Here is a 22,167-nt window from a genome sequence, read left to right as displayed (position 1 = left end):
AGGCTTAATTTGCTTTAGACTAAAATTTAGGTGATGTAAAAGATTTATTAATACTATTAATACATCATGTTTTCTTTCTTAAGGTGGATAGTGGCTACAGAGTATACATTTTATTATTATTTAGACTGTACATATATATTTACTATTTTCTATGTATGTAGTATTTTATAATAAATTTGTAAGATTAAAATCAATCTGTGAATTGAAGCTGCCTTTTGTTTTTGAGAGAGTTGGTTAGTTGTTTTTTCATTTTTAAAGAACAGATAGAATTATTCTTTAGTAGTTCAGAAGAAGATAGATTCAAGTCTGTGAATTAGATAAAAGGATTGTAAACATGCTTAGATTACCTTTATGTCTAAAATTAGGCACAAATAGAAAGAACCTGTACCTGCAGACGTTCTGAACAGGGTGGAATCAAACCTTGAAGTGTTAGCTGCATTTATTTGCCTTGGATTGTTTTCTGATGAATGAAAATTTCACAAATGCTCAAACTTTTGAATTGTTGAATGCTTCCTGATGCCTCCTATGCCAAGACCCGGGGAGTACCACAAAGGAGTTTGGAGTCAGGTGACACAATTAAATTATAATACAGGTAACATCTTAACAATGCCATAAGACATCAGAAACATTAATAACATAAGACATTAAATAGTGCCAGTGACATCACAAACAGCACATGATCACCTGGCAGGCTATAAGATGTAAGTACTAGAAGTAAGTGAAGAGACAAGCTTGACTGTTAGGAGAACACTTTCTGCACAGGGTGGAACTTCAACTGAAGAATGTTTAGAATTGGAAAAGGTGAGTTAGAGATGAGGGTTGGGGGTGAATGGTGGTGGGGGATAGATAGAGAAGGGAAGTAAGTAACATTTGTAGAACACCAAACTGTGTGCCAGATACAGTGCTTATCCTTTTGTCTCATATGTGAGTAAAGCAGTCCATGACTAGCAAATGGTATGGAATACTCTGAGATCAGATTGCCTGCATTCACCATTAGGTATGTTAGACTTCCCACTAAGTCTAAGTTTCCCCATCTGTAAAATAGGAACAATAATAGTGTTTATTTCTAGGGTTGTTTTGAGGATTAAATGAACCCACAAAAGCACTTAATTTATATGTGATAGATATCAAGCATTCAACAAATGTTACCTGCTTTTGTTATTGTGATGGTAGCTGTTATATGTAGATCCAGGTGATGTTCTACCTTTCTTCAGAAGTTTCTAATCTAGGCCTCCTTGATATTTTCTTCTCTTGTGAACTTTGAACCTCTATAGTATACTTTTGTTTTTAATCATTTATTATCATGTACTTTGAGTTGGAAGCTCCTTAAGATCAGGGATCTTTTCATATGTTTCTCATCCCAAAGTGTCTAGCCTAGTTTTGAACGTGCAGTAGATATGGAATTGATTGATTTTATAGATTATTGCATAGGGAGATGATAATACATTTTCCCGGAAGGTGTGTGTTCCTTTGTGTTGTTTCTGTCCACCCTACTCTACAACGAAAAGCAATTGATATAGAAGGATTATGACACCACAACAGTCATCTTAGGTGAGGTTAACCAATCATAGAATTGCAGACCAAGAAAAGATATGAGAAATCTTCTTGTCTAACATCTTCAGAGAACAAAAGTAAGGTTCAGAGAGGTTACATTATTTGTCCAAGGTTATGCATTCTGTTGGTATAAGAGGATTAGAATCCAAATCTCCTGTCTTCTAGTGCAATCCATACATATCTATAGCATATGAACTCTGTATTACCATATAAATTTGAAGCTGCAGATATTATCTGTGTTATTGAGACTGTAGTGATTTTTTTACGTTTATTAGACTAGAGTACATTTATGGTTCTGAATTCATTGGGTAATGGAACAGTCCTTTTACTTTGTATGTAAGCTCTACAGGGTCTGTTTTGTTCACTCGTGTATCTCTAGTGCATGGAATAGTGCCAGGCACACAGGAGATGCTTAATATATATTTGTTGAATGAATGAATTTGCTTTGTTAGCAATCTTGGTTGAGACTTCAGTTGAGAATGTTTGTGACTTTCAGAGAGTATAACCTTTAAGAATCAGACTCTGGAGAGAAACCCTGTATACAACAGGGAAATGCTGGCTTAGGCAGGAAGGTAAAAATGAAATGCTTCTCCCCATGGGAAGAAGAGGATTAAATAAGAGAGTATGTATGAAACTTCTGGAACTTCTTGGAAGAAACATGCCTTATAAATAAATACAAGGTCAGTTGGTGCAAGAGGATAAAATTGCTTCTAAGCCTCTTGGCACATCTCAGAGGAGAAGCTGGAAATCATTAGCAGAATAGTTCTGATGGTGGGTAGAATTCAGGTTTTGCCACCTTGAAATTGTTCTATGTCCCTAGGCTACTGAGAACAAAAAGAGAAGATCTAATCCTTATGAAGGGAAAGGCCTTAATGCTGAGCTTCCTAACAGTCTGAATGCTTCCTATTTAAGCAATTACAGTCAAGCTTCATGGGCAAGGCGCTGGGCAGCCCATGCTCTCATTTAATCTATGGGGTGTGGAAGCAAGACTTCTCATCTCCTGTCCCTGATCTTCCAACCAGTGAAAGGAGACAGTAATAACTGATAGAACCAAGAAATGCCATGAATCTTATTTTGGGTGTGTTGCCCAAAATAATCTATGTTTGCAGATGCTGTAGAAATGGATAAAAATATAGAGAGGCCAGGGAGTGTAGGGGAGAGAGCACTAATTCAAGATTAAGGAAATCTAGATTATGGTTTTAGATCTGTCATTACTTTGGGCAAGATCTTTGGGGTCTCATTTATATCTAGTAAGTAAGATGGTCCCTAAGGTTTCTTCTAGGTCTAATATTTGCTCTTTTTAAACATTTTTTTAAATCTTAGGGTCTGATCATACTTTCAAATCTCTGATTCTTCAGAATTACTAGAGTAGATAAATTTCCAACAGAGGATAAGAGGAAGAAAAATGAATGTTGGTACTAAAAGCAAAAGCAATCAGCACTAAGGGCAGTGGCTTTGACTGCCACTTGAATGCAGAGGTTTGAAAAATAATGAGCTGAGCATTAGAAATTAAGCAATTATAAATGTTATTTATTTATGAAAAATCTTTGAGAACTCATTTGAGTAAGTGATAATAAAACAAACCAAACATTAAAAGGAATAATGTCTAGAAGAAAGCTTACCCCTAAATATTGGGTTCTGTTGTTAAACCCATTGTAGTCTACATGTGAGTCCCATGTATTTTCCCCTAGGGGATAGAAAAGGAGGTTTCAAAAGGAAAAAACATTTTGTTTGGCTGCTGGGAAAACATCACATTCCAGAATATCAAAATGAAAATGTGGATTCAGAGTATGCGAGGGCTTTATGTGTGACCTGTCCTGAACTGTTCTTTCTTGATTTTAGGTAGCATTGGGGATGTCCTTGAGGGAAAAAATAGCTAGGGATTTTACTTTGGTGATGAGTTATGCTAGCAGGCTTCGTGTCTCACGTAAATGGTAACCTTTGCTGAATGTAACCCTAGCTCTTTGTAAAGAGAACAGAATTAGACTCTACCAAATGAAGAGTCCAAGACCTTGGCAATCTTACTCTGGAAATATGACAAGATACACAGAGATCAGACAAATGAACAATGGTGATGCCCTTCTAACATTGCCTGCATAGCTAGGATGCCTGCAGAGTTATACTAGCTTCATGGATATTATGTAGGTTTAGTGGTCTGAAAAATAGGACATTAGATCTATTTAAAAGTTAACAACTGAAGAATCTGATACTATCTTCATTGGGAAAAAAATGGGGAAAGAGAAATGAGGTAAGGTAGATGTAGCAACATACAGTATCTTAAATGTTTTAAAATGTCACATTAGTAAGAATACTTTAAATTTACACAATAAGCTAAATTTGGTGCATTCTTTTTAAATGTTAACTTATTTAATTTGATGGAGAGTTTATTGTGCTGTTCCCATTTTTTAAAAATGATTTTGTGTTTGTTTTGAGTATTTATCTTCTATTTGGTAACTGGTACCGAACTAAGTAACCTTTATTTACATAAAGATAATTCATTCAAAGTGTCCACAGAGTAACAGATATGGTAAAAGATATTTATTTTATTTTATTTATTTTTAGTTTTTAAATTTTTTGAGAGATAGGGTCTTGCTATCTTGCCCAGGCTGGAATGCAGTGACTATTCACAGGCAAGATTATAATGCACTATAGCTTTGAACTCCTAGGTTCAAACGATTCTACTGCGTCAGCCTCCTGAGTAGCTGGGACTACAGGTGTGCGCCACTGCACCTGGCTATTTTTATTTTATATTATACCTAGTAGGGCAAGAGGAGGCAGAAAAATAGTTGAGGAAAGAAGTAGATGAATTAAGTTAAAAAAGGAGTTGAGAGTTATATGTGTTATGATTTCCATCACTTTTTGAACAAGTTCAGTTTTGGTCTCTGTGGCCCACTGTGTCAGTCTACAGTCACCAGTGTGACTGTAGTGTCATTCCCTGCAAAAACAGATGCATTTGTCTTGTGAACATACTCAAGCTGTTCCAAGACAAGGTGGTATTTCACTTCACTTGAGTATTTTGATGATGATTTTGAAAAGTTCTTAAGAAAGTTTTGGCTGATGGGAAATTCTAAAGATGCACCTCACTATTTCTCTCCAGTTTATCTAGACCATTTTCTAACTAGAGTGGATTTTAATTTTTCCAGATCTCTTGATTCTTCCCATATGGCCTTCATGTTTGTCTCTTTTTTTTTTTCCCCTTTCTCTCTTTGTTTCTTGCTTTTCAGAAAAAGAAATGACCTTTTTTAATTTTTGATACATTAAACTAGTGTCAAGCATGAGCTATTATTTTCTAGATTACTAGGAATTTTACTTGTTTGTAATTGGAGTTTTACCTCTTCCCCAGTGTTTATCTAATTTTTTGAATTTACACAGTGCCCAAGAGGAGGTCTATGCCAGCATTATTAATCGTCTGTTTCTTCATGTTAGAATAATAAGCTTATTGTACTGGTTCTCATGGTTCCTCTAATATCTAAATGGTGTTTTGATATAAAACCATTTACTCTATGTAGTTATTAAAGGATAGTTACTACACTATAACTAGCATGCAAATTTATTTTTTTTTTTTTTTGAGACAGAGTCTCACTCTGTTGCCCTGGCTAGAGTGCCGTGGCATCAGCCTAGCTCACAGCAACCTCAAACTCCTGGGCTCAAACAATCCTTCTACCTCAGCCTCCTGAGTAGCTGAGACTACAGGCATGCACAACCATGCTTGGCTAATTTCTTTTCTATATATTTTTAGTTGGCCAATTAATTTCTTTCTATTTTTAGTAGGGATGGGGTCTTGCTCTTGCTCAGGCTGGTTTCAAACTCCTGACCTTGAGCGATCCTCCCGCCTCAGCCTCCCAGAGTGCTAGGATTATAGGCGTGAGCCACCGCGCCCGGCCTAGCATGCAGATTTCTATTTGAGTATCTGTGTAGCTCAGCCCATACTGTACATGTTTTCCTGTTGTCAAAGTCCACATTCTTCATGGCTTTTCTCAGACAGCTGCTCCATCAAAGCAAATGATGCCCGTTCATGAGTTACTAATGTTACTACTTCTCCCCCTGATGCTGAGATCTAATGGACTTGGAAACAACTAGGACACATCTTAAAACACTTGCTCACTGGGGGCCTCTTCTGGGGTATATGGTCTTCCTCCTGTGGCCTGATGTTTTAGGTCAGGAATTTGAGAAGACCTGGCTGGGCAGGCAGTCCATCTCTGATCTAAGTGTTGGCAGCTGGGCCTAGATGATGCATTTCACAAATGGTTTCTTCACTCACATATCTGGAACCTTGGTGCTACCGTGGTTGGTGCCCTCCTGCCACATAGTGTCCCATCCTTTAGGGCCTCTCTGTGTAGCTTGGGCTTCTCACAGCATGGTGACCTCAAGGTAGTTGGATTTCTCACATGAAGGCTTAGGGCTCCAAAAGCAAATGTTCCAAGAATAATCTTTCTCTTTTGAAGAAAAGCTTCCTCATTTATTTTTATGTGGTTTCTTGGAACCTCAATCATGGAGGTACAGGAAATGGTTTTAAAAGATCCAATTTGTAGAATTCTTTGATATAAAAAATTCAAGCCTTACGGCTCAAGTACTAAGATAAACAGTTGAATTATATGGCAAACTACTTTTCCCTTTGTTTTGTTAGGGAACTTTTAAATTTAGCCAAAGATTGGGTTTAGGATCTTTTTTCTTATTTGAGAGTGAAATACTGAAATTGAACCAGGCCAGGGGCAAAGGAGCAGTGGCGGGAGAGACCCAGATTCCAGGTGAATAGCCTGCAACACTTTCTCGGTCTCATTCTCCAACACCTACAGTGATCCTGCTGATGAGAGACGTTAGGAGAAAAGTTGCCTAGAGTTAAGAGCCTTACTGTCTTGGGAGCAATAAGCAACTTTTAATCCAACTTTCAGCATAACTGCCAAATTGACAAAATTTGTATTTTTCAAGCTCTCCCCACATCTTTGGTCTGCCTTTTCCACAGAATGCTCTACTACAAGTGCATTATAGTGTTTTCTTCTTTAGAATTAGCCTTCCAAACCTATCACTTCCTCAAGCCACATCAAAACTGACTTGTTGGCCGGGCGCGCGGTGGCTCACGCCTGTAATCCTAGCTCTCTGGGAGGCCGAGGCGGGCGGATCCTTTGAGTTCAGGAGTTCGAAACCAACCTGAGCAAGAGCGAGACCCCGTCTCTACTATAAATAGAAACAAATTAATTGGCCAACTAATATATATACAAAAAAATTAGCCGGGCATGGTGGTGCATGCCTGTAGTCCCAGCTACTCGGGAGGCTGAGGCAGAAGGATCGCTTGAGCCCAGGAGTTTGAGGTTGCTGTGAGCTAGGCTGACGCCACGGCACTCACTCTAGCCTGGGCAACAAAGTGAGACTCTGTCTCAAAAAAAAAAAAAAAAAAAAAAAAAAACAAACAAACAAAAAAAACTGACTTGTTTTATTCCAGTCCTCTGACAGGCTGTTTTAAACAGAGACACAAATTTCTTTATGAACACATTTCACCTCTGTGTTTGTATTTAAATTAGAAGAGCCATTGCTTTAGCTGCAATGATACCCTCTCCAGGGGTGGCATTCTGCAGCAGACAAGTCATCTTGGAGGTGGAGGAGATTTGATTCCTTTTAATGACTTTTACATTCTGCTAGATGCAAAAGAGACTTTTATATTTAAGACTAAAACTTTTATTTCCTTTGATATTTTTTTTTTTTTTTTTTGAGACAGAGTCTCACTTTGTTGTCCAGGCTAGAGTGAGTGCCGTGGCGTCAGCCTAGCTCACAGCAACCTCAAACTCCTGGGCTCGAGTGATCCTTCTGCCTCAGCCTCCCGAGTAGCTGGGACTACAGGCATGTGCCACTATGCCCGGCTAATTTTTTATATATATATATCAGTTGGCCAATTAATTTCTTTCTGTTTATAGTAGAGACGGGGTCTCGCTCTTGCTCAGGCTGGTTTTGAACTCCTGACCTTGAGCAATCCGCCCGCCTCGGCCTCCCAAGAGCTAGGATTACAGGCGTGAGCCACAGCACCCGGCCTTTCCTTTGATATTGAACCTAAAATAGGAAGAAGATGTTTGTCCTTTATGATGCCACTGGCTTTATTTTAGTACATAAGTTTCTAGGTTATAAGATAATGTCCAAATTTTAAAAGGGTCTGTTCCATTTCTGTTTGTTCTGCACACAGTTGCAGAGTTATTGCCAAGAAGAATACTTTGTGCACAAGGACAACTAGGACCCCGCACTGTCATTATCTGGGAGTCAGGTTACCCACCACATGGACAGTGGCATGTGTTAGAGCTATGTGTAACTAGAAGAACCCTAGAGAGGTGACTCTGTAGCATTAAGCAGGCTTTGCAAATTAAAAAAAAAAGACCATTCACAACAACTCTCTCAGCTTGATTTTTAATAACTGTAAAATGAATCTAATCACCTAGGCACTGCACTAACCGCTTAATTTTTTTATTTATAATATTTATTTTTATTTTGAAATATTAAGGGGATACAGATATACTAGTTACATGTATAGCTTTTGTAATGCTTGAGTCACAGCTATAAGTGTGCCAATTGCCCAAATGGTGTTCCCTGAACCCATTGCTTAGGTTTTTGTCCCTCCCCTTTGATTTCCACTAAGAGTGCTAACCACTTTATATATACAATCTCATTCACTCTTCACAACAACCCCCAAATATGGGGATATTATTATTCCCATTTTACAAATAAAGAAACATAAGCTTAGGGAGGTGACACAAGTTGCCCAAAGTCACATAGATAGTAAGTGGGGGAGCCAGGAATAAAATCCACAGAATCTATCTCCAGAGCAGAGAGCTCTTAACCTCTACTATAAAAACATACTTCCTTGAGAAACAACCTGTGTGTGTGTGTGTTGGAGGGAACCAACAACCCCCCCGCAATATACTTCCTTGGTCCGTATGAGTAAATCTCACCAAGTGAACTTCTTGGGAGGTAGAAGAGAAGGTACGTTCTAATGAAAAGCCTCAAATTCTACTTTATAACTAGCCTTTGGGTTTAGGAGAGACTTGATAAAGATGTAAACAGAGATGTCTGCCAACAATCTTTTCATACACAGGATACTGGGTCAGAAACTTTGAGAATGGTCTCTGTTTTTTTGCTTATATGTATAAGATGTATAAGAAACTATATCTGGTGTTGAGGTTAATTGAACTGGACAGTGTGTAAAAAGTTGTTTTCAAAATGTGAGAGAGATATGTGATAGCTGTGTTGATTCGATTTTTTGGGTGTAAAATAGCTTTGGGTCAAAGCTTTGAGCGCATCAGAGACCTTGGCAGAAGAAGAACTGAAAGTGTATTCAGGAAATGAAGATATTTAAGATACTCAAAAGGGCAAATTCTTACTAGGCCCAGGCCTCTCACGGCAGAATGTGGTATAATGACACCCCACTTCAGTTCTCTCAAGAAAGTCACTAAAGAATTATTAAGATTAATAAATATGTAATGTCTTATTTCAAATCAAAAGTTTATTATATCTCAAACAAGAAGCAGTACAATTAATCAAAGTATGCACCTAAACTGTCAACACAATTTTGCCATCTTAACGGCTTGTTTATGCCAGCAGCAAAGAAATCCTGGAGAGCGAGTGGTGATGAAATCATGAAATGTGTTTTCCACAGCTGGTTGAGAATTGAATACTTTTTCTTGCAAGAAGTGATCCAAAGCCTGGAAGAAGTGGCAGTCCGTTAGTGCAAGGTCTGCTGAATATGGTAGATGACAGAGAGTTTCCAAGTCGAGCCTTTGTAGTTTGAGCAGCATTGTTTGTGGGACATGGGTCGAGCATTGTCTTGCAAGAGAATTGGCCTGTCTCTATTAACCAGTCTTGGCTGCTTAATCACAAGCATCCTCATCATTTTGTCCAATTGGTTGCAGTAGACATCTGCTGTCATTGAATGACCAGGTTTCTTGAAGCTGTAGGGGATAATGCCAGCACTGGACCACCAGACATCGTTAGGGTTTTTTTAATGAATATTTGGTTTTGGGCTGTGTTTCCATACTTCATCTCCATCCAACCATTGTTCCAAATGCTTGCAGTTGTCAAAAAGAATCCATTTGGCTGGGCGCGTTGGCTCATACCTATAATCCTAGCTCTCTGGGAGGCCGAGGTGGGCAGATCATTTGAGCTCAGGAGTTCGAAATCAACCTGAGCAAGAGCGAGACCCTGCGTCTACTATAAATACAAAGAAATTAATTGGTCAACTAATATATATAGAAAAAATCAGCCAAGCATGGTAGCGCATGCCTGTAGTCCCAGCTACCCGGGAGGCTGAGGCAGGAGGATTGCTTGAGCCCAGGAGTTTGAGGTTGCGGTGAGCCAGCCTGACGCCATGGCACTCACTCTAGCCTGGGCAACAAAGTGAGACTCTGTCTCAAAAAAAAAAATGGTTTGCCATTATGTTGTGACTTCAAAGAAGGCAAGCTTTGAGGTGATTTCTCTTCTGATGCTCGTTTGATTCATGTGGTACCATCTATCCAGCTTCTTTACCTTGATGATTTTGTTTCAAATGGTCTAATATTGTTGGAATAGTAATGTCAAACGTTGCTGCTGATTCACACATAGGTTGAGATGGATTCACTTCCATTAAAGCTTTCAGCTCATCATTATCCAACTTGGTCTCAGGTCGCCCACGTGGCTCATTTTCAAGATTAAACTCACCAGAACGGAACCTCTGAAACCATCAACATACTGTGCGTTCATTAGCCACATCTTTCCCAAAACTTCATTGATACTTCGAGCTGTCTGTGCTGCGTTAGTTCCATGACAGAACTCATATTTAAAAATAAAACAAATTTTTGAATTATCCATGGTTTCACAAAAATTGCTCTAAGAAAAACTTGGAAAGATAATCACAAGCCAAATCATGTATTTGAAAGAATGAGGATGTACTTTCACAACAAAAATAAAACAAGAAGCGTCAAAGTGAAATGTCAGAGATATCAATTATCAAACTTTGTACTTAAGGAAATTGGACATTTCATACTTAATAACCTAAATATGTAAGGGGAGGGGCAGAGGGTGATGGGGACAGGTTATCAGTGTGTCTTTCTTTCCAACTAACTTTCTTCCATTGGTGCAGTTTAATTTAGCTCATTGCCACCTTGGCGGTGTTAAACACTGTGAGAGGCTGAGAAGCTGAGGTGCAGAGTAGGGGAGAGAAGAGGGAAAGTAACAACCTTACGGAGGCAAGGGGCAGTTTGAAGTGCTAGGAAATGGAGGTGGAGGGGGGATCATGATACTAGACACACGTGAAGAGCAGGAGTTTTGGGGGGAGGTTGTAGAGAAGTTGGGATTTAGAGGGAACTGGGAGAGGAAGTCAGGATTTGCAGCTTAATACTTAATCTCAGGATGTCCCTGGTTCCTTGAGTCACTTCTGGGACAGTGTAGAAGTGATGTCCCCTAGAGTCATAGAATCATTGAGTATTAGAACCCCAAGTAAACCTTGGGGTCCATCCAGTAAATCTAGCCCTTCAGTTTTAGTTTAAATGGAACTTAAGAGTGAGTGATTTTCCTGCTGATCCAGAAATAGCTCTGATTTTAACAACAGGCTTTAACATCACTTTCCTTTGCAATTTGCTTTCCTGTTAAAAATCCTACTTATAAAAGACCCTGTGTGTATGTAGGTCCATGTGTTTTGTGTGGATATGATGGCTATCTTAGACCTAATTTGTTGGACAAAAGAATGTAAGATTGTGATTTCATTACCTTTTTAGCTGCAGATCTGGAACAAAATCAATCTATACATACAGTATTTACTGAGTATCCCCTCATTGTATTCCTTTGTTTCTCAAGGTTGGACAGCATATTTTAGGCATTTAATCTGGATAACTTTTTGCTTTCTAAGTGTTCACATATTCTGTAGGGAAATAATCATAATGACAGCCTCTCAAGTACCATGAGAAAGCATTTGATAGTTTTACAGTAATTCCTAAAATTTAATGTGTATATGCGTCACCTGAAAATCTTGTTAAGATGCAGATTCTGATTCAGTAAGTTTGGGATCAGGCCTGAGATCTTACATTTCTTACAAATTCCCACAGACCACACTTTGGCAAATAGCTAAACAAAGTCTTAGCATTGGTTACAATGTGAGGCATGCATAGGGAACAGCAAGTCAGTTTGATAGGAAAGATTGGTTAGGATCAGATCTCAAAGAGCCTTGAATGCCAAGGTAAGGATTTAGATGGTACTGTGTGTTAAGCGATCATTGCAGTTTTCTCTACTGGATAAAGAGTGACATGATAGAACCTGTACTTAGGGGAGATTTATCTGTCATCATGTATAGGATAGATGGGGTAGTAGTTTTATATTAGGTAGCAAGTAGCAGAGATTCAACTCCTGGCCCTTAATGCCAAATGAGAAAAAGTTGCATAAAGGAGAGAGGAGGAGATTGACAGTAGGGAAGCTACCTGCTTTACAGACTGGCCCTGGGTCAGAGGCTAAAGAGTTGTTTGGATCATAAACCTCTTCAGTCTGCCCAAATTCCAAGAGATCCCTGCAAATCCCCTGACTGTTTAAGGATGCAATCTTAAAATGTGTACTTGGTAAATTTCTCTGCTAGATCCAATTCAACAAAAATATATTGAGTGCCAAGGACAGTGCTCTGCTCTCTCGGGCATCTGTGTCTTCCCCAGGGCATTTAATGCAGGTTCTGCCCCTCAACAAATTTATTGTAATGTTAATTATGCTTGATTCTCCTATTTTAACTTAAGATGCAATAATATATCCTTGGTAAGATGATTTAAAAAGCAAGAACCAGGCTGGGCGCGGTGGCTCACGCCTGTAATCCTAGCACTCCGGGAGGCCAAGGCGTGCGGATTGCTCGAGGTCAGGAGTTCAAAACCAGCCTGAGCAAGAGTGAGACCCCGTCTCTACTATAAATAGAAAGAAATTAATTGGCCATCTAATATATATAGAAAAAAATAGCCAGGCGTGGTGGCGCATGGCTGTAGTCCCAGCTACTTGGGAGGCTGAGGCAGCAGGATTGCTTGAGCCCAGGAGTTTGAGGTTGCTGTGAGTTAGGCTGATGCCAGGGCACTCACTCTAGCCTGGGCAACAAAGTGAGACTCTGTCTAAAAAAAAAAAAAAAAAAAAAAAAAGCAAGAACCCAAAATATAGGAAAGTGATTACAACTGGGGCAAGGTATGAGAAGAGATAAGGGAGGACTATTAGTATTGTTCTAGTTCTTGGGTAGAATAATGGGTTCACAGGATTTTTAATATTACTAAAATAAATAAGGAAATCAATCAGTAAATAAAGAAGAGTGCTGTGCATGTTAATTAATAATTTGAAATATTATTTATGCACCTGAAGTCTTTTTTTAAAAAACCTACATGAACACACATACTTACACACTCAAAAGTAACATCACGGAGAATCCATACTGTTTACAGAGTCTGCCAAAAGTGAGAGAATGAAGTTAAAGTCGCTACATGCTACATCAGCCTATGCCTACGGAAGGTTTTCTGTTTAGTATAATGTCAGAATGTACGTAGTTCAAGTAGTTAGCCTATGTCCAGTCTGATGCTTGGTGATGTCGGTTAAGGCAATAGCTCCAACAAAATATACTAACATTCTGCTATCTAAATTTCTGTTCCATTTGGTAATTTATAGAGTACTTTCATACATCGTTGCTTTAAAACACTACTTCATTGAACGAAAAAAAAAAAATAGAGTACTTTCACACATCAAAACAAGCTTTCATGCCACTTACTGTTACATCCTTGGATTCTTGAACCTAGGACCAGAGGTCCCTTAATGAATGTCTTGGAGGAATTTAATGTGCTCAGAGTATTATCATACTTAATATTTGCCTGACATTAAATCTTGTGACATTAAATATTTTCTAATCATTAAAATGATAACAAGGCATGAAGAAATATATCCTGGGAAGTCAAAACTGCTTCCATAATAAAAGTGGTATGTGAAACAGTTCCTTCTTTGTTATCTGTAACAGTAAGTAAATGGAGTTTTCTGGCTGATTTTACCAAACATACAGGAATTGCCAATTTCAGAAAATTAAGATACAGTTAAATATAGTCAGTGCTAATACTACTCTGAGTATAATTTAATTCTTTTGATGCATAATGTATTTTTAGGGACTTGAATATTCCACATAAATGAATTTTCTAGAAAATTGAAACAAACCTATTAGTGCCAAAAGATGTTAAAAAATAAAAGTAGTAGATGCTTAAGGGCAAAAATTCTAAACATTCAGAGCATACAGAAGGCATAAAGTGAAGAATAGAAGTTGACCCTTTCTCCTCCCCAATTTCTACTATTAACAGTTTCTTGTATATCCTAGGAAATTTATCTGCATATACAGCTATGTATATAATTATTATTCTTCATAAATGGGACCATACTATAAATGCTAGTCTATACCTTGTTTTTCCATTTAATATATCTAGGTCATCATTTAATAATAGTACATTTTTTTTCTCTAAATTCCTACATAGTATTTTGATAATGGTTTATATCAGTTTACTGTTAATTCCCTGTTGAAGCTTATGTGAGCTGTTAAAAACAATACACAGTGACCATCTTTGTAAATATGCCTTTGTATACTTTTGGAAGTATATCTATAGCAGTGGAATTACAGGGGAAAAAAGGATATGTTTTAATTTTTAATAGTAATGGCCAAATTGTCTTTTTCTAAAATGGTACATTCTCAACAGTTATTTGAAAATAATTTCCTCATGATTCTTATAATATGGTATCTCACTGTTTTGTAAACTTGCATTTCTTTAATGATAAATGAAGTTGTGCATCTTTTGAGTGTTTATTGGTTACTTCTGTTTTCCCCTCTTGTAAAATGCCTGTTGAGAACTGAACATTTTTCCCCTCTTGTAAAATACCTCCAAACTGATCATAGAACATTATCAATGTATTTTTACAATTAGACATTCAAGGTAAATGTTTAACAAGTAAGAGTTTAGAATCTTGAGTTTATTTTTTTTTAATCACAAATGCATTGTCACACCAAATATCTAACACCAAGATGATGACATTTGGTCTTTCATTTTTGATTTAACAAACATTTGTACTTTACCCAAATGTCAGTCTAATTTGAGTATCATGCAAGTTTAGAAAATTCCTGAAGTGGAAAGCACCAAAAATATTAATAAAAAGGGAGTTTGTGATAATTGACTTCACTCACTCCCAGCTCTGTCAAAACAGTAGATACTTTTCCTCCCACTTTGCTGAGAAAAATAACCTTGGAAATGAATTTGTCCCCATGTGTATAATTCTATGAGTTTAGGGTTCATGCCTCTTTGGGTGATCTATACAGTTCCTATCATACTATAGCTACTTAGGAAGTGTGGAAGCAAAACAACAATAATGCTGGCATTTGATTTGTCAGTTGTGTCTCAGGGCATCAGTGGGACACAGAGCAGAATTCTTGCTGAGGAATATGATCCTCACTTGATTCTAATTTTATCTTTGTGGTGCAGCTTTTAAATATGAGGACAGCTGGTGTTGGATAAATCGGTCCTTACAAGCTGTATGAGATTGAAATAAAATTAAATATTTGGGTTAAATCCAAATGAAAAGATGTGGAAATTACTGATTAATCTTTTGATATTTCACTTTCTGTGTCTTGGTAAAAAGGCAATATTCACTGTGAACTCCTGGGAACACTCCAATTTGAAACTTAAGAGAAGCTGAATGTGTGCCCTAATTTAAGGTCTGACATTTTATAAAAAACAGTAAAGCAGAGTTCTTGCTTTTCACCCCATCCTCCACCCTGGTGATAAAATGATAGGCTATACTATCCGATTTTGTTAGCAACCTCTCTTTCTTTGTCTTTGTCCCTTGAACAGAAGGTTGCTACTAATGAAATAGTGAGGCCCAACCTTCTACTTTGGTTGGGATAATAATCCTGTGTGGCCTCTGAAAGTTTGCAAATGACGGGACCCTAAACGCCTAGTAGATACTTCCCCAGGTGACTAACTGTATTGCTAATTGCTAAGGAATAAATAAATGTGGTGAGCTCAGAGAATAGTCAGGTTGCTGGCTCTTCTTCAGCTGACTGGATTACTAAGGTAGAAAAGTACTAAATATAAATCAAGGCACAAATTCTCCTGCCAGGGGTTGAGTATTGAGATAACTTGCCTGCCCAGTGGTGTTGACATCATCTGTTCCCTTAATGCACTGTGCGAGTAGGAGCCAGAATGAGAAACAGATTTGGCTGTGGACCAGTGTCAGTTAAAGTCCTTAGTTCTTGTCCTGATATGCCTATTAGTGCTTTTTGACAGGGTCAGTTAATTAGTACCTTCAACTCCTCTAGGAGATAGTTAAGTATATCAAGGTGAGAATTTGAAAACAAACTCAGGCCTAGTCTCAGGGGAAATCATTTGATCTCTCCTAGTATCAAATATATTTTTGCCAGGTCTCTTCCATCAGTGTTTCGGCCATGGGGTCAGATTCTGCTGGAGTTGGAAATGTGGGAATTCAGTTCTCTAGGACCTAAAGATTTCACAGCCATCCAAGTTACCTTACATGGAGTAAGGATTCTTTTATTTTATTTTATTTATTTATTTTTGAGACAGAGTCTCACTTTGTTGCCCAGGCTAGAGTGAGTGCCGTGGCATCTGCCTAGCTCACAGCAACCTCAAACTCCTGGGCTCAAGCAATCCTCCTGCCTCAGCCTCCCGAGTAGCTGGGACTACAGGCATGCGCCACCATGCCCGGCTAATTTTTGTATATATATTTTTAGTTGGTCAATTAATTTCTTTCTATTTATAGTAGAGACAGGGTCTCGCTCTTGCTCAGGCTGGTTTTGAACTCCTGACCTCGAGCACTCCGCCCGCCTCAGCCTCCCAGAGTGCTAGGATTACAGGCGTGAGCCACCGTGCCCGGCATGGAGTAAGGATTCTTATTGCTGAATTTCTGTTTCTGTTATGACTTCAAATGTCCTAAGCAGAAAGCCTTTGCCAGTCAGAATTAATCCATAGATACCTGGTGAACTAAAATGGGAGGAAATCCATGCAAATCCCTTCCTTCTTTATATCTGTCCTTACCCTTGTTTAGTTTTATAGCAAGTTGTTTTTAACTGAGGGAATACTATCTCACACTGATTAAGTGCTTGATACTCACAAAATGCTTTGACACGTTTATCTTGTGATCAGAGCAAGCCTGTAAGGAAGGCAGATCGTCTTATCTTCTTGTTAACTGCTAGACTCAGAAAAGCCAACAGATTCAGACTTTGGCAGCAGTTGGTGCTAAGAGTCTTGGGAGCTCTGGGATTTCATAATCCACTCAGTTGTGTCTAGTCTGACCCAGGGCTTTCTCTCCAAGTTTGTTCTATTTTTGTAATGTAATTTATTTAAATGTTTTTACCAAACAAAATGTATTTTCATTACAGAAAACTTGGAAAATATGGAAGAAAAGAAAGAATAAAAGATCAATGACAGACTGAGTACATAAAAACAAATTCCTTGTGTTTCCTTAGTTTTTTGACTAAATCTTTGGGATAAAAGGAAAGATCAATAGGTATTCGGTAATGTTTATTCCGTCTCTACCCCTTTCCCTGCGTTTAGCATAATGCACGTAAGGGACATTTTAATTCCCAGCCTCCTCCTCTAGGGATCCTTCACAGGTAGGTTTTGACTCTAGGTCTTAAAAGCTGAGCTCTAAAAGGTGAGTCAGAGTCCCCTTACCATCCCTGTAGAGATCAGCTATTAATATTACCTGTTCTCCTTCATTACCCTTCTCTTTTTCACACTATACTCTTTCTTTCCTTCTGGCTATGTCAGTACATTTTCTTTCTATCTTTCTCTGTTATTTGTCATTTCTAGTCTTAAAGTCACCGGCAGATTCTGCCTGGCCTCCCCAGGGCAGAGTCAAGGGCACAGGTGACAAGAGAATGAAAGAACAAACATGGAAATTGCTGCTTTCTTTGTCTAGTCTCCACTCAGCTCAACTGGGCAGTGGCTTCTCAGAAGGTGCACTGAGCAAAGGGAGGAACGTGCGAAGTGCAGGGCCTTTTTAACAGCTCCAGATGTGTGGAGCCAAGAAACATTGAGCTCTAGTGTATTTTGAATTGCCTCCTACATTTTGTTCTTTAAATAATAGATATTAGTTAAGTGTTTACTGATGAGCGTGTGAGCCAGTGAGGGAAGGTGTTTGGTCCTGACAGTAGAAGTGGGAGGCCATTGTACTGGTTTCCTATGAGCTCAAATCATCAGGATTGTATTCTCTGTCCTGCTCCCAAGGAATTAAGCATATTTGATTTTCCTCATCTGTAGGATCAATACGATCTGAGAAATCCTAGCCAACTAGCAGCCTTGCTGTCAAAGGTACTCACAGCCTCCATGTTGTCTGTCGGGTTTTCTGCTCCTGCTGTCCGCAATGAAAGAGCCCCGCAAGACTGTGTGTGTTTGAGGTAGATCCCTGCTCTCTGGCAAGAAGGGGCATAAACTGGAATGACAGCTGTGTGCAAAGAGGCTAAGGTATCAGCTGGAAGGGCTGGGGAAGGGTCGCCCTATTCCACTCTAGTTGATGCAATTCCAGCTTTCAATTTACCGCACTTGGGGAGTACTCCTCCTTCCAACAGAAGGACAAAAATATGTGACCCTGAGTTAATCGCTGATAATTGGACATGAAACCTAAATGGGAATGGAGTGATAAAAGGCAGGGTAGAGCCAAAGTCTCATGGTGAGCAAAGCATTTTTAGCTGGAATGTGAAGAATTTTGGTATTGGCATTTAAAGGAAATTCAAGCTGCCCTTCCTTTCAATCCACGAGACAGGAGGTAGCTCACAGTTGTTTGGGTCAGACTTATAGTTTTACTGATTGTAGAAACCTAATATTAATCTTAGCATTGGCTTTGGTGGAAGCTGTATGCAATGTTTTAGATCTTTATGGAGAAGTATTTTTAATTATGAAATGGTACTTTTTTTTTTGGAAGCTTAAGACTTCTGTTTTATACACTGTTGGTAGATGTTCTTTTGATTGTACTGAATTGATCAATACTTTTAAAATACAATAAAAAGAATTGAGGTCCAACATACAGATTGAGTATCTCTTATCTTATCTGATTTTAATACTCGGAAACAGAATTTAGATTTTAGATTTTAGAATCAGATTTTAGACTTTTTTTTTCAGATTTTGGAATATTACCTTACACTTAAATACACCTTTGAGCATCATGTCAACACTCAAAAAGTTTCAGATTTTGGAGCATTGCAGATTTCAGAGTTTTGCATTATGGATACTCAACCTACGTAGAGATACTCTGTTATCATGAACAAAGATTTAAGTATAGACTTCCACTCTCTGTAATAAATTATAGGATTAAATAGCAAGTGTTGGTTGAGCATCCACTGTGTGCCCAGTACTGAGCAAGTGGAGAGTGTGATAATGATAGAAGATCAAACAAAAGGAAAAAACATAAATGCCCTACTATGTTTATAATAGACTACATGTATAGAACATAGTGTAAACATTTCAAAAGCCATTCAGCTTAGTATTTTTGAGCATCTCATGTCGGCTACCTACCTCATTTTGTTTTGTTTTGTAGTTTGAGACTACTTCACTCTCTAATTTTAGTCAATTGTTTAAAAATGAAATGATGCTTACTGGTTATGACAAAAGCTGGGAGAATTCAGTATTATCCTATTTCCAGTAGTAGTACGAAAAAAAAAGGCAAATTGTTCTAGAATGATTCATTGGGAGCATGGCCTCCCTTGTCGAAGGATGGCACATCCTGTCATTAGAGATGTAATTTATGCAATGTAATCATGAATGCTGATGGTTTAAAGGGCTCCATTATCTGTAGGAATCTGTGATTCAGCATCTAGCCCCCTACCCCCCAAGTAGGTTCTTAGCAGGTTGTCAAAGCTCAAGATGAGCTTCAAGTTATCCAAGCCAACTCCTCCTTAAATTTTTTTTTAAACAAATGAGGACCTAAAATCTGGGTGAAGAGAAATCATTTGTCAAGGTAGTGAGTTATTTCCGGAGGAATATAAGGAGAAATTGTGAAATTTGGGAAAAAAATTACTGGTTGTCCTTCAGAATGACTAGTGAACCCTTTCAGGTTGTCTGATTCTATAGTGATATACACTTTTCATTGTCTTTGAACTATTTTACATTCTGTAAAGTTGTAGGAAACAGAGTGATACCAATTATTCTTATCTATAGAAATACCAATGAATTTTGTCTTGTGGCGGTGCAATTGATCATTACTTCTCATGCACAATAAGCTAGTTTTGCATCTATTAACAAATTCATTTTGGCATTTCTAGTTGTCTCTTGAACCAGTTTTTAACATGTTACTAGTTCTGTTCTTTTTGTTTGAGACAGAGTCTTGCTTTGTTGCCCAGGCTAGAGTGAGTGCCATGGCGTCAGCCTAGCTCATAGCAACCTCAAACTCCTGGGCTCAAGCTATCCTGCTGCCTCAGCCTCCCGAGTAGCTGGGACTATAGGCATGTGCCACCATGCCCGGCTAATTTTTTCTATATATTAGTTGACCAATTAATTTCTTTCTATTTATAGTAGAGACAGGGTCTCTCTCTTGCTCAGGCTGGTTTCAAACTCCTGACCTCGAGCAATCCGCCCACCTCGGCCTCGCAGAGTGCTAGGATTACAGCCATGAGCCACCATGCCTGACCCTAGTTCTGTTCTTAATGAGTTAAATAAAACCTTTGACATGTGTTCATTTTACTTTTTTTTTTTTTAAAGACAGAGTCTCATTCTGTTGCCCGAGCTAGAGTGAGTACCGTGGCATCAGCCTAGCTCACAGCAACCTCAAACTCTCCTGGGCTCAAGTGATTCTCCTGCCTCAGCCTCTCGAGTAGCTGGGACTACAGGCATGTGCCACCATGCCTGGCTAATTTTTTCTATTTTTGGTAGAGACAGAATCTCATTCTTGCTCAGGCTGGTCTCAAACTCCTGAGCTCAAACGACCCTCCTGCCTCGGCCTCCCAGAATGGTAGGATTACAGGAGTGAGCCACCGCGCCCAGCCTACATGTGTTCATTTTATATTTGTTTGGCAGACAAAATTTTACTTTAACAGGAAGAAACCAGGATTTTAGTAAGTACTTTCTGTTCCTTTTGTTTAACCACTTTGGTATGGCGCTCACCGGCCATGAAGCCTTGCCCACAGCCAGCACTCATAGTCCGCACGATAGTTTGTGCTGTGCGTTGACGATGAATCCGTTTTGCTCTTGTGTGATGAGGAAAGCTTTAAAGCACTGAAAGCTTGTTTTACTTTACAGGCAGCTTTAGGAAAATAACTATAATAACTCCTACTAAGGACTTGTTAAAAGGTCACAGATTCGTAGTAACTTATTAGCTGAATGTACATACTGCAACTGCAGAGATAAAAGCAAAAGCTTTTGGCTGTTGACTAAAGTTGACGCTTGCGTTCATCTGGGGCTATCGACTATAGTTGACACTGGTACTGAAGTGGTTAAAAGCAAAATTTCAACAAATTTAGTTTAAAGATCTAACTGGCTTTCATTAGCGACTCATGCATAGTGGGCAGCATCTCATTCTATAAAATAGAATAGGTGTTCTGCTGTGCAAGTCAGAATAATTGGTTTTTATAAGGTGGGAACAAGGAAACAATAATAAAAAAAAGTGGATTGGTTAACCTGAGGCTACTTTTCTTGTAAGGGTTATAGCAGAGGGGACTTCCCTATCATGCCAGCTCAGGTTAACTGGGCTTATTTTGATTGGTTACTAGGAATCTCTTATTTTCAGAAAACTGATCTGTTTGGGGTTTTACCTGCTTCATTAAAATTTGTTTGACTATGTGGTACTTAGCATGAGTGACTCCATTTTGCTTTGGTCTTTGGAGGTTTAGTATAGGAGCTTAGTCCAAAACAATGGCCTCATAAATTTTTTAACACTTCCTTCTCTGTGAATAGGTATAGGTACCATATACATGGTTTTCTGAAATGGCTAAGCAGTTCAGTTATAATTTTTTTCTCACATCTTCATGTTTCTGTTTATTAACATTAAAAAATAATTTATTGAAGTGAATTTTATGTAACATAAAATTAACCGCTTTCAAATGAACAATTCAGGCTGGGCACGGTGGCTCACGCCTGTAATCCTAGTACTCTGGGAGGCTGAGGCGGGGGGATTGCTCAAGGTCAGGAGTTCAAAACCAGCCTGAGCAATAGTGAGACCCGTCTCTACTAAAAATAGAAAAGAAATTAATTGGCTAACTAAAAATAGATAGAAAAAATTAGCTGGGCATGGTGGCGCATGCCTGTAGTCCCAGCTACTCGGGAGGCTGAGGCAGAAGGATCGCTTGAGCCCAGAAGTATGAGGTTGGTGCGAACTAGGCTGATGTCATGGCACTCTAGCCAGGGGAACAGAGTGAGAGTTTGTCTCAAAAAAAAAAAAAAAAAAAAAAAAGAAGAACAATTCAGTGGCATTTAGTACATTTATAATGTAGTGCAACCCCATCTCTATCTAGTTCCAAAATATTTCCATCACTTCAAAGTAAAACCTCTTACCCATTAAGATGTTTCTCTCCATTCCTCTCTCTCCATATCCCCTGGGAACCACTGATCTGTCTCTGTAATTTTCTGTTCTGGATATTTCATATAAATGGAATCACACAATATGTGACCTTTTGTGTCT

General features: G+C 38.5%; 1 long non-coding RNA gene across 1 annotated transcript in view; it reads left to right on the top strand.

The window, feature by feature from the left end:
- Positions 1-229: 229 nt before the first annotated feature.
- Positions 230-22,167, top strand: part of LOC142863040 (uncharacterized) — a 38,096-nt gene continuing 16,158 nt past the window's right edge. Inside the window, exon 1 of the long non-coding RNA XR_012913922.1 lies at positions 230-801. This is a non-coding gene — a long non-coding RNA (uncharacterized LOC142863040). The remainder of the gene's footprint in view (positions 802-22,167) is intronic.

Source organism: Microcebus murinus, chromosome 21 (assembly GCF_040939455.1).
Source record: "Microcebus murinus isolate Inina chromosome 21, M.murinus_Inina_mat1.0, whole genome shotgun sequence".
In the NCBI taxonomy this organism is placed as follows: domain Eukaryota; kingdom Metazoa; phylum Chordata; class Mammalia; order Primates; family Cheirogaleidae; genus Microcebus; species Microcebus murinus.
Note: the sequence above shows the minus strand (reverse complement) of the source record. Positions and strands in the feature narration are given on the sequence as shown.